The following is a 25,727-nucleotide window of genomic DNA, read 5'->3' as shown; positions in this document are numbered from 1 at the left end:
CAGTAAAGTCATTTGAAAGAGGCAGACCCTCCGTTGACAGCGAAAAGACTGTCCTGTTACATTTCGGCGGAGGACATTTTGAGCTGTAGTAGATGTCTACTGGAATCTCACTGGCTGCCTGGCTACTAAAAAGCATTGAATAAGGTATTAGGTTTGGCTTTTACATGGCGCATACACAAAGAGGAACACGCCACACAGTGGATGCTCACATCAGTGAACCCACACTGTACAACTCCATACTGCCCAGACGCTCTTAACCACCCATGCGAGAGGCCCCAACCCATTTCCACATGCGAGGAGATTAGGAAGATATAGTACTTTAAAAAGAAGTCAAAGAGAACTCACTGTGCTTCTTAACACTTTCTTCAACTGATGGACTCACACTTCCTGAGTTTCTGATAGTTTCTGATAGTTCCTATGTTACTGTCACCAGTAGTAGGGCTACCTAATACTATTTGACCTCTTCTGCTGCAAGACTTTGTTCATAAAAACCTTTCATGATATGTCCTGATCTGGTGTGAGGCTTTATTCACACCACTTACCCCAGTCAGTGTCCTGCCTGGCTGTACAGACCTCTCCTTTTCTCCTGTGATATTGAGTTTTGCAATTACACCTGGCACTGGTAAGAGCTGCACCTGGAATGGTAACTTTGGGGTGAATTCTTTGCTAGAGTACTTGCGTTTTTCTAGCTATTTCAGAAACGTCATGTAGTGGCGGCGCATTCCAAGGCACTGATGCTACATTCTACTGAGCAGCCAAGGGATTCTGTACCTTCAAGGCTTTGTATGATACAGACCTCAACCTTCAGTTACCAGGTGTGCAGCTACTTATATCAGTGCCAACAATGGAACATAGTCTGCCGTGATCAGTTCCCACATGTTTAATCCCTGGGCAGTCTGTTCCCAAGACACTGGTTGCAGTATATCGTTTTATTCCTCTGTCAGGATTTCTTCTATGCCCTGAATACCCAGTAGTTTGTTCTGTAGCCAATTTCATGTGTGAATTCTTCAAGATGTCGTAAAGTAAGCTGGTGAAGTAGCACACAGGAAACACCCTGACAAGGACAGTTTATTGAAATGAGTTTGCATTTATAGCACTTACTACTCCTGGCAAAGCGCTGAAGCGAATATATTGAGAGTAGACATAAATGACCCCACCGTGAGCAGGTGTAGTTAGATGCTCAGTCCTGGCCCCTTTGGCTCAATGACCCTCCAAGGAAGCCTCGTGACCTTATCTTCCCATGCCCTCATTAGGTAACCTGGCAAGCAAGACAGCACAGCTTAAAGACTATGTATAGGGGACACTGGCAGTGCACGGAAACAGGGTTTAAGGATTATTTCACTATTAACTAAGTTCTGTTATTGTGAGGGATACGAAGGGCCCTCCTTTTTCTGATGCACTGGTGCCACTTGTCCTGTGTGCCACCATCATCCTATGCTGCTTTTCAGCCAGGGCATCTTGCATTGTGCGACTTGTAGTTCGTTTTGTCATTAGAAGCATGTATCTTAAAAGTACAACTGGCTAATAGCAGAGCACATGTCCTATAAAAGCAGGGACAGCTCTAAGTACTTCAGTGGAGTTAGCAGACCCCTCCAGGGCCTCGGCAGACAGTTCCCAGACCTGAGCTGTCATCAAAGAAAGGGATTCTGGGAATTGTAGTCTTGGTGTCGTGCAAATGACTCATTTAAACAATGCACCTGATACAACTCGTTTGACCAATGAACAGCTAGGACTAGACCCGCAGTAGCAGCCAGGTGACATGCTGCCGGAGGGTAACACTGCCCACGGGCTGGGGGGGGTACCCGGGGGCGCTGATGAACTCCCAGCTGCCTCGGGGACAGGATTGTAGGGATGGCAAATGCCACCCGTAATTATGCGCGTCACCAGAGGTGGATGTATGCCTACCACCCCTCCAGCCTCAGGCGGGGGGGGGGGGGGTAAGGGAAGGGGGCGCCTTACCTCCCGCCGGGGGGCTTTGCCCATCCGCTCTCCTCAGCTCAGGTGCCACTCTAACCGACCGCATCCATACAAGAAACCGCATTGGCGACTTAGGTGAGCGAAGGCAGAGCGAGCCAATAGGAGATCGGGTTTACACTGATTGACAGGCAAAAGGCGGGGCCAGAAGGGTCTGCTCGCTGTGTTGTTGTCCCATTGATCCAGCGATAGATTAGATTATAAAGTCCCGCCCCGGAAAAGACGCTTCTCTCATCCCGGAAGAAACCGCCTCGCTGCTGTCTAGAAGAGGAAGGATCTCCGCTTGCTCCGGAAGTGGTCAGTTAACTGCTCCTTGTCCGGTTTTTCAGTTGATTAACAAACTACATGCGTGTTATTCACGGTGGGCATCCCATTCCCCTCGCCGCAATTGTTTTTGGTGATTTTATTCGTGTTGAAGACCTCGGATATAAGAACAGTGATGCCGGAGGGGGTCCATCCCCGACAATCTACTCCTTCGGGGTCGTGCCAGTCCACTCTTCACTATGAGGGTGATATTACCGTGGGACTCTGATTACCCTCGGCAGGCTGCGGAGGTCATAAAGGTTGTTTCCATTTAGATTTTCGAACAATGGAACAACGTAAACTCAAGTTTGCAAGGTAGCCATCAAGGTGGAAATATGACATCATTTGGTTTGGTGGTCATCTCCCAACGTACTTTTTGATCTTCTGGGGGAAATGGAGCATTTATCCTGTTAAGAGCACAATTTAAAACTGCCTGCTTGACATACAAGGTCCTGCATTCCACTTCGCCCATCTACCTTAGTGGGAAATTGAAAATCCCAGGCGCAAAATGTGATTTAAAAAACTCACAGTCCGTTCTCCTTGAGCCACCCACCTTCAAATGAGTACAGTACATGCACCGATTATTCTCAGAAAGTGCTACTAGAATCTGGAACTCCCTCCCTCCGACCATCTCTATAACTTAATGCCATGCTACATTTATAAAGGAACTGAAGAGTCTTCTCTTTGAAAGACACTTGGACTAAATCTATGATCTCTCCTACACTCTCAACTGTCTGTTACGCACTTTTCCTGCTCCTTATTGTAGGAAGCTGGCTCCGTATATACTATACAGAAGCAGGGTCGGATTGGGATCACAATTCGGCCCGGGCACTGACGAAAAAAGTGGCCCACATTCAAGAGGCGTGGCCCATATTTAAGGGGCGTGGCCCACATTCAAGGGGGGTGCCCTTTCATGAAACACCATTTGCACAGACAAGGAATGAAAGTGGGAGGATCCTGTTATTGCACAGGACACAGGGCAAGGTGACAATGGCCTACATGCTGAGCAACCAAAAAAATAGCAAGGCCCCTTTCTGTCACAAAATTATTCCAGCCCTCCAGCACAGGAGCACCTGAAAAGGAGCAAAGCCCCTGCTATTACTAACCTACTTAGCCCTCCCCAGACCTTCAGCTCAGGAGCACATGAACAGAGGTAAGGCCCCTGCAATTAGTAAATTAATCAGCCCTCCAGGCCTCGGGAAAATGTTCTGGCAGGGGAGCACAAAACACAGCTTTCTGTGTCATCCAAGGTAGCCTGGGGGGAGGCTGAGGTGAAGCTGGTGCATGGGAAGTGCCTTCCCAGTGTGTTCTGGCAGTTTGAGTGTTTACCATTTACTGTAGTATTACCCTTGTACCTGTGCATGGTACCCTTTTGTAACTTGCACATGTCACTTTTCTCTGGTATCCCACTGTATGCTACCTCTCACTTTTGTTTGCTTTAGATACTTGCACAAGTGCCACCATTGCCTACGTAACGTTTGTTCTTGTGCTGGAGTGTCTGCCATTTATTGCAGTATTATACGCTACTTGTACTTTGTACGCTTTTGTAACCTGCACACATCACTTTTTCTTCCGGTAATGTACCGATTGCTACCTCATGTATTTTGGTTGCTCACTATTGTCACTTGATTCATGTAACTTAACGTTTGCTTTTGTAATTTGTCCACTTATGTATTATTGCTGTTCCTAGTGTGAAGCGCTCTGACACCTTCGGGTAAAGTCCGCGCTATATAAAATCGCATAAATAAAATAATTCCAAACATCACCTGGCCCCCACAGCAAGACCCATTCTTCCTCGCCCACTATGCCCTGAATGTGAAGGGCTGTGGGCGAGGTGTTAAGACTAACACCGTTTCTGGGCTGCATGGGCCCTAGGGGGGCCGAGGTGAAAATGGCTCAAAGGCCTGAGAAACACCTGGCCCCCAGGGAGGCCGATTCTTGCAAACAATCACCCCTCCCCAGCCCAGCATCAGCTTGATTGCTTGGCAGGGCAGGGGTGAAGGAGAGGCCACACAGCTGACAATCGCTGTCCAGCCGCACAGCGAGGCTGCTTTCATTTTCTCTGTCTGTCTCCGTGCACTCTGTGGGCCGTTTTTTTTTCTCCCCTTTCCTAGTCCACTCTCTGTGGACTGGGACAGGGGAGAAAAAAAACGCCCACTGAGGCACCGGCCCTTCGGCCCATGCCCGCCTTGCCAATCCGCCCCTGTACAGAAGTGAGGAATAGTGTACACAGAGTGTAGTGGATCCCCAAAGGTAGGCAAAGGCTAAAGTAGATAATACCTTACTCTCTATTTGTGGTAGTGTGGGTGAGCAGTAAAGCTTTATCAGAGGGTGGTGTTAAGCATTTATTGTACACACCCAGGCAAGAAATTATTTCACGCACTCAAAGACTGAACTCAGACCAATGTGCTTGTATAAAACTATTTAGTTGTATTTTATTCCTAGAACCAAGCCAGGCCTTTTACAGGTAAGTATAATAGTATTTTGCAAGAATTCTGCAGTTAAATATAGTTTGGATTGGTTACAGGTAAGTCACTTGTTCATAAAACAGTTGGAATTACTTTTCGGTTACTAATCAGTTTTTGTACATATGCAGGTTCTTAAGGTTTCATACAAACCAACTCCACACTTAAACACTTTTTCACAAGAAAGCAGTCAATGCAGTCCTATGGGAGAAAACAATGTTATCCGTTTAACAGTAAGTACTAAGGTTTGGCTGTTGGTTTTCTGGGGTTAGAAGTGAAGAACTTAACGAGTCCCAAAGGTTCAACTCTTGAAAATCCCTTTAGTGTATTGCCCTCATATCTCAAAATGCCAACTACGTAGAAGAGTATACATAATTACACAATATTAGGCATATAGTGAAAACAAAGGTAAATTGAAAAACATTATTTGATATTAAAAAATAAACAGTTTATTACAAATCGATAAAATCAGTGTTGAATAACATCAATAAAGTGCCATACATTAAAAATATGTCTTGGTTTCAAGAGATATACATATATAGAACGATAAAAACTCATGCAATACACAGTTATTAAAATTGTCAAAAGTCACAAAGTTCACAGTTGTCAAGGTTGTCGACGCAGCGTTTCGGTGTACTATGATATCACCTTCATCAGGACAAACAATTCTGTACAATATTAATTATCCCGCTCTTATTAATTGGAGGTGGTCTGATTGTTGTGTCTCAGTTGATAGAGACTCTAGTTTCACACATCAAGTGCGAGGTTCCTTTCTGCGAAAATTAATTATCCCTCTCGTGTTAATCGGAGGTAGTCTGATCGTTGTGTCTCGGTTAATAGAGATTCTGGTCTAGCACATCAAGTTTAAGATTCCTTTCTGTAAAAATCAGGAACTCAGTAGTGAGGATATAGCCGGAGGGGAGCCACCGTATTTTTTAGGGACTATGTACCCTTAACACAGGGTTACTGGGCCCACTCTGCAGCGTGACTGGATACTTTTAAACTTTCTTTCCACGCTCAGTTTCCGTTCGCAGTGTCTTTTTCAATTTGACCTTGTTGCTTCGAATCGGCCTCCCTGCGCCCCTCACAGCTCCTCTCGTGTTTCTCGATACAAAAGCTGTTTTGCTCACACGTAAAACCCGTCTGAACAGACGGGTTTTACGTGTGAGCAAAACAGCTTTTGTATTGAGAAACGAGAGGAGCCGTCACAAGGAGGAGAGTATCCAGTCACACTGCAGACTGGGCCCAATAACCCTGTGTTAAGGGTACATAGTCCCTAAAAAATACGGTGGCTCCCCTCCGGCTATATCCTCACTACTGAGTTCCTGAATTTTACAGAAAGGAATCTTAAACTTGATGTGCTAGACCAGAATCTCTATTAACCGAGACACAACGATCAGACTACCTCCGATTAACACGAGAGGGATAATTAATTTTCGCAGAAAGGAACCTCGCACTTGATGTGTGAAACTAGAGTCTCTATCAACTGAGACACAACAATCAGACCACCTCCAATTAATAAGAGCGGGATAATTAATATTGTACAGAATTGTTTGTCCTGATGAAGGTGATATCATAGTACACCGAAACGCTGCGTCGACAACCTTGACAACTGTGAACTTTGTGACTTTTGACAATTTTAATAACTGTGTATTGCATGAGTTTCGCAACCTGTCCCCAACCTCTGATACCAAAGGACCTCCTGCAAGTCAGCTATGCCTCCGCGACAGATGTCCCTCCCTTTCTACTTCAGGTTCCTAAGCGGGTGGGTCTTCTCTTGTAGAAATTCCCAGGCGAAAGAGGGACCTGTGCCAGGCGCCTACGATTAAATACCGCCCACCTCCCTGCCGAATTCCTGAGCTTAAATGTATGACTGGGCTGAACCAGCGCTGTTATCTGCTGGTCCACCTCCTTCCCTGGCTCCATTCTTTTGTCTCCACCCAGCCGTGTTCGGGTTCTGCTCCCTGGGGGTGGCCTCCACTAAGGTCCCCGGTCCAGCCACTGTCCCCAGTCCCTTGGGGAATGGGGGACCGAACCAAGGGGCATATCCCTATCACTTCGGGAATGGGGGGGGGGGGGGCGACCCAAGGGGCAAAGCTAGCGCTGCAACAGACAGGATCTGTCCCTTCCACTCGCACCACTAGCATCCGCGGGGTCTTACACACACACCATCGGCATTATGGCGGTAGAAGTTAGCGAGAGGACAAAACACCTGCTGCACGCAACCTCGCGTCCAGTTTGTTTCTGAAGGGCGGCGCCTCTATCTAATGTAGTTAAGAAACGAATAAATGTTCCATTGTTTCGTTAAAACGTTATATTTTTTAGGAAATAAGAAAAAAAGTATTGCGATAAGAAAAATAATATTGCGAAGGTGCTCAGACGCTTGACGGGTTCATTTCAAAATGGCCACTGCCCTTTCACCTCACGCAAAGAACACCTGTCGCGTAAACACTGTTTCTATGGTTACAGCGTCATTTTACCCGGAAGCACTTCGGGACCGGAAGAGTGGTACTTCCCATTCTAGCGAGGTGCTTTGTGTTCGTGAGCGACGGACGGCGAACCCCGGGAGCTCGGTGATGGTAAGCCTCGGCGCCCCGGGTGTTTTGGGGGGAGGTTGGGAGGAGCGGCGCGGGCAACGCTGAGCTGTCTAAGCCGCCAGAGTAGCGCCGACACCTATTGGTCAATCGATTGGCAGCGTTTAGCCAATCAGAGTAGGGCGCTGTCAAACATGACGTGCTAATGGCGCGCACGTGACGCAATGGCGCACTATTGTCACCTCACTCTTCCATGGCAGCCTGGGTTTGGCCATGTGAGGTAAGTACTGAGGGGCCGGTACCTACCGCCCAGGCTCGGTCTCAGACCCCCGCTTCCGCTTGTTGTCTTTAGTGTCCCAATGTGGAGCGCCCTGGCGCCAGCTGGTAACTAAATGTTGAAATTATCATATGGCCCAGTTAAGTTGTTTTCTTTTGAAGAACCAAGTAAACATTATAGGCCCAATACATTGTTTTTCTAATTAAACGAACTGTTGAACAATGAAACGACGTTAAAATTGCATTTAAGATAGTTGCATTTATATTTTATCTGTTGTCGAGCTCCCACCATGAAACCTTTGACCTACTGCTCCTCATCACAGTCATTACTTATAAAGTGTTTCTTCACCACCAGACCAAATAAAAAGACCTTGATGTATGCATCTAGCTGACTACAGGCATTCACTTGGACATAAATATAAATGTCCAGCATACTTCCTGACAAAACCAAGTCTAATCGAAGGCTAGCATTTTTGGGTGGGTGAGCTGGTCATATTGACTGATGAGGATGATTAGAACTAGGAATATAAGGTTTACCAGTAAGTTATTAAGGTACTATTCCCATATCAGTTGGACTCATCCTAGGAATAACTTATGAGGTCTTCAAAAGCTACCTGATATTAAATGGTTTCAAATAATAAATGTACTTTATACCATGTAATATTGCAATGGTATACACTTAATAGTGGTCTGGAATCATAATGTTTTCCATCAAAATAAAAATATATATTTAACAAACGTAAGACAGGATAGAATCTTAAACCCCCTATCTAGATGAACAGGCTTCCTAAGATACAGCTTGAATATGATAATGATGTACAGTTGTATGTGGGGAAGCCGAAGTTACTGCTTCACTGATCTCTGTAATAGAAACTACCTGAATCTCGGCCCATGAAGTAGTTGCTCCACTTAATAGTGTCACATAAGGGAGTTGACGCAAGAGAGTATGCCATAGAGATAATAGATTTGATCCAGCGGCTGATGAAAATAGAATACGTCTTATGCCCTTGACCTTTACTACCCAAGTTAATAAAATGGTTATCTGACATACATAAAGATTTATTTCTATCCTAGTATATCAAAATGTCCCATCTTCCATATAAGGCAGTGGTCTTCAAACTAGTTAATGCCGCGTCCCAGCAAAACAAAATCTTGTGAGTTAAGCATGTCTGCTATACAAAAAAATCGTTTGTTTGATTTTCTCCAAGTATACTAAAAAATCTAACCTACATATAGGGTACACATGACCCTTAAATTGTCTCTTTGTTCACTAATTGCATTTTCATCAGGGTGGGGTCAGGAATGTTTCTCAGTTCCTATTTAAAAACTCACTTTTCATAAATATATTAATAAAGCATGATGTGGTAGTGCACTGTCATTTCCAAACCGATATTTCCCACTGGCATGCGATGTTACTGATAAAACTACTTAGTGTACAAATGATAATGTGTGGAAAACGGGTTTCAGCAAATATTTGTCATTTTTGGATATCACCAAGTAATGTGCTCCGATTTGTTATGATCCTACTAAAATCTTTGTTTTCATCATCTGACTTTAGAATAAAAAAACTTGCTTTCATAACAACTAAAATATATTTTGAAATATGAGTACAGCTCATTTGGTAGCTATTTAAATGTTGTGTGCCCAGTATGATTGTCAGACACTTCACTCTACATAATCCTCTTAACTTTGCAGTCAGAGAAAGAAAAGTAAACACCAATCTCCAGGATAAAATAAGAAGCACATTTTAAGAAGACAAAAGCCTGACATGTGTCCTCTGCTTTTTAACAAACAGTAAATGTGACAAGATTTAAAGACAGCTATATTGCAAATTCACTTTCTGGATGAACGGAACACCTGTTCCTCGACAGCTCCAGCTCTCTTGCCAGACCAGGCCAGGAGGCCCTAAAAATAGCTTGCTCAGTTTAAATGTGACTTGCCTTAATGATCGGACGTGTAGATTTCTTGAGACCTGTTCATGTTCAAAAAGCTTGAATCTGCAAAATCAAGAGGTTCAAAATGAAAATTCTGTTGGACTTCAGAACTAGTGTTATGTTCCAAAGAAAAGGATGTACCAAAGATTTAGAAAATCGAAAATCCTTTAGAAACCTAGTAACAATTTTGCTTCCTGTTTAACCTTTCATGTAGAAATTGCCAAGATCATCTGAAATTTTTCACTTAGAATTTGAAGAATAGAGAGTACATCACCTTGAAGAGGTGATACATACCTAGTGGAGCATCTACTTTGGAAATTCCTCCAGTGCCTAGAGTGATACTATAATATTTCTTTGGGCAGGTGTTTTGAGAGATGTCTTTCTTGTTGGAAAGTGGGTTATTGGTAGGGGCAAATGTAGGTCTGCCACTGGCAATAAGGCCACTAACACATGATAGGATTCAGCTACGGTCTTAGAAAATTATTCCCATGCTCAATCCTTGGTAACGTGGCTGCGAGCAGACGGGCTTAACTTCATCTTCCAAGATATGAGTTAATCAACTATTCCATAAATTTAAACATGTTGTGGTGATTGCCCATGCTCTTCGCCCCTTCCGTTATTGTTATGAATCGGAAATTAGATCTCCTTCCATAATTTTCCTTTTCATCAATTTTATTTTGTGAATCAAGCAGCTTTATTTTTTGATGTTGCTCATCTCCTTATCTGTTGTAAGTGGTGCTAGCACCAGATTACACAGGCTGCAATGGCAGGCCTGTAGTTACAGTTTGAGTGATCTCCTGGTGTTCCTATGTCCTGAGTACCATAAACTAGGGACTGATAAGGGTACACCAGTGGCCAATCTGGGATGTACCTAAGTACTTACCATACTAATTTAGGGAAGAAAGCACAGAAACTGGGGTCCTGATTACCAGGATCCCAGTCACATTAGTCAGAAACAGCAGAGCACCAGGCAAAAAGTGGGGGTAACCATAAAAGCAGATCCTACATTCCTACAGATGGGGCATCCCCTAACCTGATTGGGTAGAATCCCTCCTTTCACGATGGTGGATTTCCTAAGGAGAGTGATCCCCTCGGTTCAGGGCACCTTATGGGTGGCCCTGGCAGAGGAGCGACACACCTCTCCTGACGACTAATTTCCTGCTGACATTGCTGCCAAAAGTGGGGCTTGGTCAAGGGGGCGGGCATCGCCACTGGTTGGAGAGGCCCGGGCTAGCATATCAAAGGTAAGGAAGCCTTTGAGGCTGACCGCCCTAAATACTGTTCCTGCTTTGGGGTATGTGTCCAAGCAGCCTTTGTCCCTGACCCACTAGAGCAGAAGGGCTCCCACCTCAGGTTCAGAAACGTGTGTGTATGTGGCAGGCTTGTGCATACCAGTCAGCTGGACACGAGAGTGTTAAACATTTTTCAGGGGGCATCTCTAAGATGCCCTCTGAGCGTATTTTACAATAAATCCCACACTGGCATTAGTGTGGGTTTATTGTGCTGAGAAGTTAGATACCAAACTTCCCAGTATTCTGTATAGCCAAACTTCCCAGTAATCTGTATAGCCATCATGGAGCTGTGGAGTTCGAAATGACAAACTCCATAGCCCGAGTACTCAATATGGCTTCACTGCACTTACAATGACAAAGAATGGACTTAGACACTGTAGGCGCATATTGCTCATGCAGTTATGGCCTGACCTGTGGTATAGTGCACCCTGCCTTAAGGCTGTGAGACCCACTAGAGGAGTGACTTACCCATGCCACAGGCAGTGGTTGTGGGCATGGCACACAAGTTTGTGTGCCATGTTGACTCTTAGGTTTTGTCTGCACCAAAATGCACAGTCGGAAATGGCTGTGTAAGTGTGTTTGATGAGTGGTCTCTTATGGTGTCACAATACATGTTGCAGCCCTTAGTAACCCTCTCTGGTCACAAGGCCCTTGGCACCAGGGGTACCTTTTACAAGGGACGTATATGTGGGCCTGAGGTATGCCAGTTGTGGAAACAAAGATACTCTTCTGGGAAAGCACACAGGCCCTGGGAACCTGATTGGCAGGGACCCAGGGCACATGCAGTCAAAGTGCATCAGAAATCTGGCAAACATTGGAGAATGGTGGGGAGGGGTTACTGCAATAAAACCCACTTTCCTACAAAACTAAAGGTGAAGTCCATGTGATTAGAAACCCTATTGACTCCTGGACCATCTCCAACTGAGCCACCCTGCAGCAGCACTCTGTCCCAGGATACCCTCACGGGTGATTAGCCATGCTATTCAATACCAGTTTGATGAACTGACTGACCTTCAAAAGAAGCCTTTCAGGCATGGAGCATTTTACAATGCTGAGGTATTTCTGCATTTTGTATCACTTACCTTTCAGTGTGGCATAAGTAGGCTTCCACGGTATACAGGGTGAAAAAGAGCAGTGGCTAAGCGTAGTGTTAAATCAGAATCCGTGTCTTCTCCAAATTCATGGCCTTTTCCATTTAGAGGCCTTTCTCACACGGAAGAGCCCCTAGAGTCAACTTATGAAGAAGGTTCCAGTCTGTGAGGTCAGAATCACTGGAATTTGCATGTCACAGAAGGATGCCACGGGGAAATGATGTAAAAATAAAACTTGACTCCAGGCAAAAAATGTTTTTAGATTGAAGACAGAAGTCAAAGACAACAAATGAAGTGCAAAAATTGCTTCACAATGTCATTTTTAACACAATTACATTTTAAAAAGTCTTATCCTTACTGCTGAGTGGGAAATAATGAACCAAGGGATGGGCGACACAGGCTCATCCATTTTAAGTTCCTAAACAGAGTATACTACACGCCGGAGAGATAGTGTAGATATAGACTGAAAGACTTAGCTAAATGTGATCGCTGTGTAGAAACCTGGGCGGATTTTCTGCACTTAGCCTGGATATGTCCGGGGATTAGCAATTTTTGGGCCCTGGTGTTTAAAGAATTGAGTGCTGTCTTGGACATGCAAATTATGCCAGACCCTATGCTGGCTCGAGTGCTGTCTTGGACATGCAAATTATGCCAGACCCTATTCTGGCTTTAAGGGGGTACTCTAAACAACTCCCAAAGTCAATTTGCAGGTTAGTGGATATGGGGTTGTTAATAGCTCGACGTAGTGTGGCAAAACGTTGGTCACAGGGCCCGATCCCCACTATTACAGATTGTAGTAGGGACATGGTATACTGTAGCACACAAACAGAAACTCATAGCGAGCTTCTTCTCCCACGCACGAAACACGGGGGGAGGAGAAAGATCAATAACTCCAGAAAGACAATAAAAGGGAAATGGAAGAATGTACTACTTGACCGCTTGATAAGGTGGAGAAAAGACTGAATATGATCTTGAAAGTCATGTACCCTAATAAGAAGCGTTTACCCTTCAACACAGGCTACCTGATACGTGCCACCTTAGAAGGTACATGCTGATAATGTTCAATACATGTTAATTATGGCTATGACTGATTGTACACCACTATATTGTATTCCATTTCTTTTGGTTCAAACCTGTCATTTTGCTGGAAGAGATCATGTCTCATTGTCTTGATGAAAATGTTAATAAAGTTTATTAAAAATATTTATATACATGAACCGAGGGCTTGTCTTACACAGTGATAAATGATCGAATTGTGGTCGCATCTGACACCCTGAAAGTGAGAGTAATTTTTTAAAAATCATCCGGGGTATTAAATGCTGATTGGAACAACTTTGTTTCATTTAGTTTGGTGAGCTTTTGATTTACTATGTGGTAATTTTACTAATAGGAAAAGTAGGAACAAAATAAATGTAGTGTTTACAAAGATATAGTATTTTTACAGTCACAAAGATCCTATAACGGAGAACGCGTACACATGGTGTAGTAATTTAGCACAATTTACAGAATGAACAAAAGGATCAACGGTATCATAGTCTCTCTCTACCTACGGGGCCATCTGACCTACTGGAGCACGTTAAACCGTGGATCATCTGCAGAAGTGACTTGATGAAAGGGATTGTTAACTGAATTGCTTTCTATTGACACTGTTAAGTCTGCTTCCTGAATTCATGAGAATAGGCTCAGTGAAAGAACAACGTCGTCGGTCTAATCTGTGTCTTTACTCTAGGTCTAAAATTGTTTTTTGCACAAATGTACATCTACATCGACTTTTGAGGCCTCGAGAAATAGGTTGGTTAACCCAAGAGGGTGGGATCTATGCCAAATTTTGAGGATTACCACACAGTATGTCGATGCGTTCCATTTAGATTTTTCAAAATATAAATGTATCTTAGGTGTATATCCTAAATATGAGGCACTGATCCGGCCCTTATGACTTTTGATTGGTATTTTTGCTATAAATTATTTTCTTGTGTTATTTTTGCAGATTGTCTCTTGTTATCGATTTACATGCCAATACCTAAACAGAAGAAGCAGATTTATTTATTTTTGTAATTCTGTAGTCTACTGGCGGTTTCCCCAAAGTATCTGGTGCATCAAAAGAAATGTCCGCACCAGTGAAAGCTGATGATGGATCGCCCCTTGTTTCTGGATACAGTACCCAACAAATCCTACCTTTCTTTGTGAAGTGTAAGGACTCTACATGGATGGTAGTGTTTGATGTAATTCATGATCCTCATCCTCTACTAGGCTGCATGTAACCATGGTGATCCTTTGATTCTTCACCGGGATATGTTTTTTCACACTTGCTGATGTACTGCAAATGGTGCATGTACACTAATTGTAATTACTCTTTTTGCTCTTTTACAGACCGCTTTGCTGGTAGACTTGAGCAGAACACAACCTGTTTCAGGTATGCTGCTTTTGCAGTTTAGTTTTGTTTGCATTTTTTTTGTATCCTGTTTAATGCAAGCCTTTTGTGCGACAATCTGTCATACCAGCGCAGTAGTATCAGCATCCGTTTCCCTACAGCCAGGGTTTGCTACAGGTTTATTTGAGAGCTTGATGCTTATTCATCATTGTCAGTGTTCCGAATCTGATGGTGCAGTATCTGTAAATCCCCCCACTTTACTCGGCAGGCCTTTGCATTGTATTTGCCATATGCTACTAAAGATCAGTGAGCTATTGTATTTATGTTCACATAAGCCTTGCATTAGTATTAGAACATGCCTTCACACACAGAAGAACATGGAGTGAATACAATCGGTTTATAGATTGAGATTGGCAGATGCAGGCAAAAATTGGCAGGCGTCCTGGCCACATTATTTGGGGTGAATACGTGGCTATCAGTAAGTCAGCATTCACTGGCCACCATCCATTTTCTAATGCGAGATATATTTATCTTCTGCTGCTTTGCTGTAGCTGGGCGTTCCCCACAAAGAGGGCCAGTGGTGCACATGCTGCATTGCTAAGTAACATTCTTGCATCTGTCCCCATTGGCGTGTGGCTAACTTTATAAAGTGTGACACAATGGCACCCCAAATTATGGGGCTAAATAGCCATTTGTCTAGTTCAGTCTTCCTTGCTACTGCCATTAGTAGCTCCCTGTCACTGGCCAGTTCATGTAGGAACCAGCTGGTTACAGAGTGCAGTTTGCTTGGATGTCTGGTAGTGTCGGACTACACTTTTCGAGGGTGACCTTAGACATTTCAATTTACATTCCTCCTCTTACCAACATCCCCCCTCCTCACCACCAAACCCCCTCCATGACCAGTTTGTTTAGGATTTTCTCCAATTTCTTGAATCTAGATTTGGGATAAAAGTGTGTGCATCTCAGAAACACAAAGGCAAAGGGAAGATCAACCATTGTTACCGATGCAGCTAGCCCTGGTAATTAATGTGATCCAAAACAATACTGAATTGAATTGTGCCGATTTGCATATGAAGTGTAATTCCTCAAATAAAGCACTTTGTCACTTTCACACTTGAGAGGGACCGCAATATACGCCTCTGAGTTCAGAGAGCCCAGAGTAAAGGTATGGACTTTTCTCAGTTTACTCTGTCATGATACCTCGTCAAACTGGACTAGCTGTGATGCTGGTTTACCTGATGATGGCAGCCTTGAGGAGTACCCCTCTCTAATGTGCAGCTCTCAGATATAGGGAGGTAATAACGCATGCAACAGTTTTGCGTGAAGTATTTGACCCTAATAATATATTTGGTTCTTACATTGTAGAACTCAACATAAAAAGTCCCAGATCACAATATCAAACTCTTCCTCGGCATCCTGGGAGACAAAAGCAAACTCCTCTTTAGTATCTGATAGTTCCTACTCTACATGGGTATGCCCCTTCAGATTGAGGATGTTCCTTTTGTGAAGCATACGTTTACACTGATTCTTATGTTTTGAGTCTGGCAGCTGTCTGTAGTCTGTTCACCAATGCTTGTCGAACATGTTCGAATTCTTCATTTAGCATTGATTGTGAGCGATATGCTTGAAATCAATATATTTTTTTTTAGTTCTGTCGTTAGCCAAAACCTTTTTGATTTTACTAAAATAATGTGTATAATATACTTGCATAAATGGGCTTTCTGCCGTTTTTCTTCATCTATTGGTCTGTTCTTGTGTCATTCACATATTGCTTCCGCCCACTACAGCATGGGGCAATGGGTCAGCCTACTCCAGCTACTGGCTAACTTCACTTTGAGTGACTGCACTTAGCCCTTTCAAAAGGAGCACAACCACACATAAGGTAGTTTTTTTCAGTGCCAGTGTTTTTGGTTTTACTTTATTATTACTTTAGTGTTGACTTTGTTTGTAGAGTCTGGTGTGATAGCTGGGTGCTTTGTATGAGATGAGAGCACAGGGCACATTCCAGCTTTATCACTTCCTGTCTCCTTCCAATGCCTCTATGGGGCCGAGATGTTAGCCATTAGTATGGAGGAAAGTTGCGACAGGTGTGAAAGCAAATGTCTGAAGAAACTGTTGGCCCTCCCCAAAGGTGCAATGTCTCAGACAATAAGATTAGAAACAGAATTGCAAGCCTGGAACTTTCTAGTTTATAAATTAACTCTGCGTTTTTGGTATAAATTATTGGTCCCGAATACTTAAAAGATATCAGCCTGCTGTGCTACTGAAATCGAAAGAAGTGAATTACCATGGGCAAGGAAGGTGAAGAAAAGATTGGAAGACATTGCAGGAACCTTAAAACTAGAATAAAAAATAAGCTGAAGCCTCAATTTATAAGGCAGAATTAAAAACAGCCTGTAAAAAAAAAAAGTAGACTGGCGGACTGGAAATATGTAAGGAACACACCCTCTGTAAAATACATGTTAGATTCATGGGAAAATATAATTGTATTCCCATATTTATCGGCATTACCAGATACCTGGTTACCAATACCACTAATAAAGTTCCAGCCTGGATTAAATGCGCGTTATATAAGAGCGGAGAATTTTGAAGCCCTTTTAGATCAAGAGAATAACTGTACATGTGGACTTCCGTTTCATAACCTCAAAGTTCATGTTTTAATGGATTGTCATCATTTTTGTTGACCAAAACCTCTTTTTAAAAAAAAAATATATCAGTTGTCGAAATGAAGCACTAGAACTTCACTTAAGGATGGAATTTTTTGATGTGGCTTGTGCACTGGCTAAGTTTCTTAAAAATGTTTGGATTAGTGTCTTATAGTAGGGGTTTGGAGTTTTTAGTGTATTTATGATGAACTTTATGTTTTAAAGACTGTGTCTAAACATGAATAAAGAATGAACTGAACTCTGGCCTTTGTTTCTGGGGGTTTTTCACACCATGCCAGCAGCTCACATTAACCCTGAATCTAAGCTTGTGAGGGCGCTCTATCTTTGCTATCCAGCCAGTTAGTCTTTCTTTCCATATTACTATCACCTTTCTCACCTTCTTGGTTCTTGCCTTCCTCTTGCTTTCTTTTGATTTTCTTGCTTCTTTTCTTTCTTGCCATCTTCTTTTCTTTCTTGCCTTCTTTCCCAAAGGCATTAGGCTCACAGCCAATAGCAGACCAATGGGCTTTTATGTCAATTGTTATCCAAGACCTTTTGATTTTACTAAAAGTATGTGTATAGCAGTTATCTAGGGGAGTTTTCAACCAGATATTGTCTATTAGATTGTGGCCTGTCATTCATGTTTTTCTTTCACCCACTTCTTGAAATCAAGGGTGGGGGAGGTAGAAGGAGCTATAATCCACTCTAAGTAAGTAAATATTTTATTTTTATATGATTAATTAAAATCTTTACAAAATTATAAAAACGTCCATAGTTGTTGTTATTTTAAACTTAATAAAAATAGGATGCATTAAAATTACAGGGTTACCCTCGAGGGATTTAAAAAGTTCATCTAGCATGGTTAAGTCTCTTTCTTATTAGGTCAAAAAACTTCACAACTTGACAGTTCAATTTGATGTCGCTAGTAGAGAAGCACAGTTTGGCTGCCTGTCTGCAGGTCCGGACGGCATGTAGGTTAAAAAAAGGACGTAAGAGATTGAACCTCAAGTCCTTTACGCTAGGGCAGATGCAAATCACATGAACTATGTCCTTCTTGTCGGTTTTGCACATGCGACACTGTTGTGAAGGATTGTTTCTCTCCCAAGGTGGAAGATGTGGAAGTATGGGAATTACCACGAGGCGTAATTTTAAGAATTTTTCTTTAACATTTATTTTCATGCCGATGCTGAAGTACGTTTGTGGCCGCAGTTTTACATAACCACCCACCGTTAGCCATCCGTGTGCTCTGTTTGCTAGGTCTTTCTTGTCTTCTATCGCTGAGATGATGCTAGCTGATTTTTAAGCTACTTTTTTAAAAGACAAGAGATCTATTGATGTTTCCCATGTATCAGTCAGGCCTAGAACTTTGAGTGATTCATATAGGTAGGTTCTCGGCGGGAGGTTGCGGTGCCGAAGTAGTTATTCCCTTAGGTTTGCACATAAAGATCCAGCATCTGCATTGCAAATTTTATGCCAATTTGTTGCATACACGCTCCGCCTCTCTAGAGTTTGTTTCAAGATGCCGAATTCTAGTCGAATCTGAGCCGAGGAGACGTATTTGGGAAGATTAAAAATAGCCCTGTATGAGTTGGCAATGAGTGTGTCCAGCAACGCCGCATCCTTACCATGGTGTGATTCACTCCCATAAGTGAGAGTCGGTTTTAATTTGGCACTCAATATTTCGAGAAGAGGTTTGAGTGTAAGGTCAGGTAGTTTGACCTTCAATGATTTTAGAGCCAAATAGGTCATTGTAGCCTTCCCTCGCAAAGATTTGAACTGCGCCCTCGAGGTATTATTTGAGTCCAGGATTATTCCCAGGTACTTATATGTAGTGACCTGGTCGAGCTTTTCGCCATTCAAGCACCAGCAGGGGTTCTTTTTTTTTCCTATAATTCACTGCCATCACCTTTGATTTATTGAAGTTTATTTGTAGTGCATTTTCTACTGAAAAGGCATGGGTTGTGTTCAAAAGATGTTGCAGACCCATTGGAGTCCGACTTATCAACAGCAGGTCATCCGCATAAAGCAGGTTTGAGAGGGGGATTTTCCCTAATTTCGGTGCATGGTTGGAACATTTGTCTAGTTGCCCAGGTAGGTCGGCTAGAAAAAGATTAAATAGGATCGGTGCAAGTAGACATCCCTGTTTTAATCCTTTTGTTGTCCTTGTGGGTTTTGAAAGGTGTGTTCCAGCCCCAAGTTTGATTTTAATCCAGGTGTTTGAGTGGAGCAGTATTAGGACGTCTAATAGGTATTTAGGTATTCCCAAATTGTCCAGTTTCAGCCAAAGTTTGTTTCGGTCTACGTGGTCGAATGCAGCAGTATAATCAATAAATGAAAAGAATAGAGATGACTTAGTTTCTTTTGCTGCTTCCATCAGCAGTGATAGTGCCATTAGGTTGGTTGTGGTAACTTGGCCTTTGCAGAAACCCGTTTGGTTGATTGGCATGATGGAATTTTCAGTTGCCCATGATCTTAACTCCTCCAAGATAAGGCCAGCAAAATATTTTGCCTCCACATCTAGGAGAGCAATAAGGCGGTAGTTGTTTGGAAGCCTCTTGCTACCTTGTTTATGTATCGGGCTGATAATTGAGCCGTGCCAGGACTCAGGAAGGGTCAGCTTCCTAGTAATCAGTTAGTATCAGTAGTGAATGGATCACTTGTACCTGCAACCATGGTTCGGGAGTTCTAGCCGTCATTACTTGAAAAACCCTCATTCGCGTAAACAGGTCGTTAGGCGGTACTTCTTGATTCTCCGCCTTAATCAGATACTTGACAGCATCATCATTGGGTTTCTTTTTATGCTTCTTCCACCTGGAGGGAACCACTGGTTATTTCAGCAGTGATCAGTGTGAGAAGTTGGCCTGGCATATGATGGCCACTATTCTAGTGGGCACCTTGCACCAGTCCAAACGACCATTATTGATGGTAGGTTTAAAGTCAACCTTTAGAGAAACGTATCCTAGTGGTATCTGTGGAGAGCAGCCTTCAGGCTAAGACTTAGAGACGAGTTAAGCAAGTTGCTTTACCATTCTATATTCACTTGAATGACCAAATGAAAGTACACCACACAAGGTATATATCAAATATATATGTATTTATTCTACACACACCCCTCTGGACTCTTTATGAGGTCAGAGGTAGAAGTACAATACAAGGAACGGAACTTAATTAGCATGCGATAAGTTGCACAGTATACGCTATGCCCTAGGGGCCTCACAAACCATATACTAAAATAGTGGTATAAGAACCACGTGAGGGTTAGAAAGCTGGCCTAGGGCCTGTAGAATCGCTGGCGCAACCAGGAACCACCCATGGTAGGGACGCAGGAGGCCCACAGCCGCCAATCACCATTGACTTTCTATGGAGAACGAACAAGTTTCAATTTTAAAGATTAAGGGTTCTTGGAGGTGAACTACGATGGAACCCTTACAGACTAGGACACTTCGAGAGTCAAGGCCCAAGGGAGCACCCGAGTACTCGTGTTACCTCACCCCGGGAAGCCGTGTGCATAGGCGTCTTTTGGTGTCGGGTTTCGTCGTCGATTCCAATGGAGAGCTGCGAGGAAGTGCTGCAGGTGACCAGAGGAAAAGTGTCCAGTTGGATCCAAGGCTGGATCGGAGCTGTGAAGAACCTGAAAGCAGAGGGGACAGAGTCTGGGTCACTAGCCAGTGAACAGGATGGCGATAGGAAGATGCCAGCCGATGCTGGGTGTTTTTAGATGAAAGAGGTGAAGCTTGACTCTTCAGCCACAAGGGCCAGGAGGCGTCGACGATGACCAGGAGCTGTATTCGAGCTGTCCAACGAAGGATGCAGAGTGCTGCAGCGCCAGAATCCGGATTGGACCCAACAAGCCTTGGCAACAGAAACCCACGCAAGATGACAAGATTGGCTTCGGTGCAGACCAGCAAGGTTTGCGGGACTCTTCCTTTGGAGGGGAGTTGGAGCGCGTCTGGAGCAACCAGGAAACCTCAAGAAACAAAAGATTGGTCTTTGTGGGGGCTCACTAGCCAACGCACTAGGAACCGCGAAGGAGCCTCAAGCTGCGGTGAAGAAAGGGGACTCATGGGTCACTCGTGGAGAGCTGACCTCTGTACTTCAGTGCAAAAGGTGCTCGGGGCAGGGGCTTCAAATACCCCAATGCACATTTTCGGGATACCTCGGGAAGTAGGTGCAGTTGCAAAAATGCAGGATGTCCAGGAGTTCCGGTCCCACGTCTCTCGTGTCAGCTACGGGTCTCAGCTTTGCTGGGATCTCGGGTCAGCTTCAGATATGTCTGGAAGTCTGTGTCCTGTGTCGCAGATTCTTTGGGATCCGGCGGGAGCCGCGAAAATGCAGACCGGCAAAGATGCTTTTGGTGCTCGTTTGGACAGGGTGGTCACTCCTGGACCACAAGGGAGATTTCTTCTGTCTTCCAGTCGATATGGAATGTCAAAGTTCCAAGATATATGTTGCAGAGTTTTGTCCAGGGTAATCTAAAGTCCTAGGGACTGGGTTCCTATACTTATACCAAGTGTAGGGGTTGGACTAACTCTATAGTCCCATCTATGGGTGGACCTGGGGAGGGGGTAGTTACACCCCTTCCCCTTTGTCCAGTTTAGCGCCAGAGCTGGGGATGAGTGCCCCAGCAACCGGTTTGAACTGGGAAATGCATGGAGCACCTTGTGTGCCCCAGGCAGTGTCTGAAAAGCATTCACTGAATGCAACCCACCCTGCTCCAATACACTAAAGCCTGTCTGGGGAGGTGCCACCACCTCTCTGGACAGGAAACCTATTGTCCAGGCCTCCCCTGCTGGAGTTTCGTCTAGCAGCAGGAGGACAGACTCGTGTCTGTGGCAGCAGCATCCCTTTTGTGATGCTGGGGCTCTGTTTGTTTAACTTTATCCGGGTTTACCAGTATGTGCATGTCTTCTCCCTCTAGAAGGGTGGAATGCTACCCCCACCGCCAGAACTGGTGGGGAGGTAGTATTCCAAAGTGTTTGACACCTTACATGTTTTGATAAAGCCAAACCAAAGTTAGCATTAACCGCAAGGATTATAATGCACTTAAGAGTATATGGTATTGCTATATCATAGAACAGCTATAAGGAGATATTTCCAAAAGCTGCAGAGGGGCTCAGCTCATGCTAGGGCACCCTCTCGCACAAAACCAAGCAATCTGCCTTCAGGATTATCAAGGCCTGCCATAGGAGTGACTTATAGGTTAATATGTGTCTATATGTAACGGTAGATATAGGTATACTATATCTTATAAGTAAGGAGTGCTTACACCACCTTACCCAGGCTGCAAGTGCAGACCTGGGGTGTCAGTTTGGAAGGCTAACCACAGGTGGCACATACATGCTTCAGCCCCTGGCAGGCCTCAGGGGTACCTATGCCCTGGGTACCTAAGGTACCATATACAGGGACTCACAAAGGTGACCCAGTAGCCAATCTGGTATGTACCTAAAGTACATGGTATCAATTTGAAGAGAGAACAGCTAGGCTGTGGTTCTGATTAGCCGGGCCACAGCAGACTAAAGGCGAAAAACCAGTTAAACACAGCAAAAAGTGGGGGTAACCATAGGAAGCAGACCCTACTCTCCTAAAATCAGTAATAAAGGAAAAAGTGAAGGTGCTCGAGTGGAGTGAATTTAAAAAAATCCTCACACTGCCTAAACTTCAACTTTAATCAGTTCGGAGCATGGGGAGAGTTAAAAACAGTGTTGTGCGTAGTTGGACAGTTTATGAGTCCACTGCACTTACTAGTCGGGATAGGTGGTAGACATGTTTCAGCCCCTTTGGGTGCCCAAAAGGGTCTGGGGCTTTTTGCAGGACCTGGAAGAAGTGATGTAAATGGATATTTTCCAGTCCTAGTGTTGAGAAGCCCTCTTTAGGACTTTAAAGGTACTACTGACCTATTATTCAGATATACGATTTTTGACTCTCAACACTGGTTCCCCATGCGTTATTGAACCAGCTACCTTGTTTGCAGTTTGAAAAACCTCTTTGAGGACCTTGGTAATTGGATTAACCCAATGATTGTTCCCTATCGTCCGTCCTTTATAAAATGGTCAGACTGGAAGGCTTTCTTTAAAGATACTTGGTCTTTTTCTAACTGAGTAAACATATGCACAAATTTCCCCAAAGCCTTGACAAAGGGTTCCCCAAATAAAAGGCCATTAGTCACTGGTCCTGTCTCTGCCTTTACAAGTTCACAGAACTTTGAGTCTGCCCACATACGAGTCAATTGTCTTTATTCAAGAGCACAATCGGCAGTTCCAAGTTGACCAATTGCTCGTTGTGCCCAGCTGGCCAAGACACCCGGGGACTATGGATGTACCTGTGTCCTTGGAATTCACTGCCATTTCCAAGATTTGTGATAGTGGGCCGAGAGATTAATAACTTATCTTGGCCGGCCCGCTGGACAGGTCCATTACTTTTTTTAGGAAAGTTGTCATGTTCTGTTCTAGCTCCAGTGTTTCAGCTACCTTGCCAGTGAGAACAGTGACCTTTTGGCTTTGAGTAAACTGCTCACTTGTCTGTTGAAGCCTTTATGCAATCAAGATTGAACATAATTTGCCACTGGTGTAAAGGGGACCGATCTGAAGATCCGGGATGTACAATGCCATCTGGATCAAAACCAAGGAGTCTGTGTGTGCCACCAAAGGTGTAGTTGCACCTGAAAGGGGTGATCCCTTCTTTAGTTGTTAGGGGTTGGTTATGGAATACCAGTGGGAGTTATCTGAATAGGTTGAATGATCAGACGCAATGTCTGAATCATCATCTTCCTTATTCCCCTGTAGTTTATCCTTTGGTGTGTGAGGTATGCTTCAGACAGTTAATCCAGAGCTTCTGAATCTAGCTATTTATTTGTTTTTGCCTTGGCATAACCTTTTTTAGGCTCGCGGTCACTGGGCTGTATGGCAGAATTTGCTGCGGTATCTTCCTTGGTCATGTTCTGGGCATACCTCTTCAGCTGCCTGGTGAAGGGTTGGAGTTCAACAGCCAAGGGTTTATTAACAGGTTGTTGTACTGATTTATCGAAAGCTTCCACCAAACTCTACTCCATATGAAATTGGTCATCGCCATCGCAGAATTTCTCAGTTTTCTGCACCATAGGGATCAGACTCTGCTATACTTAAGCTTTAATTAGGACAGTATGGTAGTAAATAACACCCTTTAATAACCAGGGGTAACCATATTGTAGGATGGTACCGGAGTACTCGGAGTGTGGGGAACTACCCAAGTAATACCACAGAAATATTAGTAGTAGTGTACTGAGGTCCTCAATATAACAGGCTCTTCGGGAATATCTTGTATTCAAATTTGGTACATCCCAAGGGAGTTCTTCCAAGGCGTGGAGGAAGCTTTACCTGTCGGAGTGCGTTGTATCCGAGTGCCCATGCAGCGACTGCTCCAACTCTTCTGGCAGCGAGTGGGCCCCTTGGTTCTGGAACGGGTGGGAGATATGGATGGACCATGGGACTTGGAGAAGGCCACCCCCAGTGAACGGTACCCGGACTGGGCTGGGGTAATAAGAGGGAGAGAGTTAAGGCAGGAAAGTTAATGGGCAGTGGGCCTGTGCTGGTTCAGCCGAGTCGTACATTTACTGATGGGAATTTGGCCTTGACAGGGAAGGTATTTAACTGCAAGGTGCCTGGCAAGGGACCCTCTTTCTCCTGGGGATTCTGCGTGGAGACCCACTGTGAGAAAGTGCCATCTTTCTTGCCTTAGTATGCCCCCACTTTTTTCTGAACTGCTGATGTGCTTGACTGAGTGTGCCCTGGGTCCCTGCCAACCAGGTACCCAGGGCCTGTGTTCCTTCCCTAAAAACTGTGTTGAAACAAAACCCAATTGGCATCTCTGGCCACCTATCAGCACCTAGTAAATGGTACCCTAGGTACCCAGGGCATGGTGACTAGAGAAGACCCCTAAGGACTGCAGCACTTATTTTGTGCCACCCTTATGGGCCCTGTACCTTGGTACCCACACACTGCCTTTGCAGGGTGAGTGCATAGGTACAGAACTAAACTAAGAGTCGACATGGCACACATCCCTGTGTGCCATGCCCGCAAACCCACTGCCCTGGCATACATCAGTCACCCCTCTAGCTAGGTGCCCTATGCCAGTGGTGTGGGCACAGGTGCATGAGCCCTGTGCCCCTACAGTACCCAGGGCCATTCCTGAACACTGTAAGTGCAGTGATGTCATTAAGAGTATATGGTGCTGGGAGGTTGTCATTACGAACTCCACAGCACCATAATGGCTACACTGAAGACTGACCAGTTTGGTACCAAACTTCTCAGCACATTAAACCCACACTGATGCCAGTGTGAGATTTAATGTATAATGCACCAGAGGGCATCTTAGAGATGCCTCACTGAAAACCTAACCTACAATCCACATCTGGCTGAGTGGCTGCAGAGGTTGCCACACAGCAGACATGTTGCTGGACCCCTGGGTGAGCTCTCCTGGGTCTGCAACAAAGCACATCCTGGGCGAGGTGCTATGTCTCCTCCTCCAGGATGGACAGGGGAAAGATTCAAAGGCATACCGCCTCTGAGAGCTTCCCAGACCATTTGCTGTACCCAGCAACCAGCCCCCACCAGTCCTACCCCCACTTTGGCAGAAAGACTGGCGGGAAAAACTACGCCAGGAAGGGGGGTGTGCCAACCTGTGCCAACTCCACCCCTCAGGTGGAGGAGGCGAGGTGAAGCACGACCCCGGGCTCCGGCCATCTTGTAGATGGGGAGTCCTGCCCAATCCCAGCTAGGCCCCTGCCCCCCTCCCACAGGAAGGGAGCAGGCTAGGGGGTGTACTCACCCCAGGACAGGGACCCATTGGTCCCTGCCCTTGCCCTACC

General features: G+C 44.5%; 2 protein-coding genes across 11 annotated transcripts in view; one reads left to right on the top strand and one right to left on the bottom strand.

Moving 5' to 3' along the window:
* The window catches only part of LOC144799486 (uncharacterized), a 74,937-nt gene extending 72,841 nt beyond the window's left edge, over positions 1-2,096 (bottom strand). For both annotated transcript variants that reach the window (XM_078670826.1, XM_078670827.1), the window contains exon 1: positions 1,960-2,096. The gene's annotated coding sequence lies outside the window, so the exon portion shown is untranslated. The remainder of the gene's footprint in view (positions 1-1,959) is intronic.
* A 101-nt stretch (positions 2,097-2,197) lies between these two features.
* The window catches only part of LOC144799484 (SURP and G-patch domain-containing protein 2-like), a 71,595-nt gene continuing 48,065 nt past the window's right edge, over positions 2,198-25,727 (top strand). The window contains exons 1-3 of one of the 9 annotated variants that reach the window (XM_078670823.1): positions 3,291-3,430; positions 14,240-14,282; positions 16,028-16,122. The gene's annotated coding sequence lies outside the window, so the exon portion shown is untranslated. Of the gene's footprint in view, positions 3,431-6,431; positions 7,322-7,465; positions 7,557-14,239; positions 14,283-16,027; positions 16,123-25,727 lie in introns of those variants that run through there. The other 8 variants (XM_078670825.1, XM_078670824.1, XM_078670820.1 and 5 more) reach the window with 8 other exon arrangements.

The sequence above is a fragment of the Lissotriton helveticus genome, chromosome 12, assembly GCF_964261635.1.
Source record: "Lissotriton helveticus chromosome 12, aLisHel1.1, whole genome shotgun sequence".
Lineage (NCBI taxonomy): Eukaryota > Metazoa > Chordata > Amphibia > Caudata > Salamandridae > Lissotriton > Lissotriton helveticus.
This window is presented reverse-complemented; position numbering and strand designations above follow the sequence as displayed.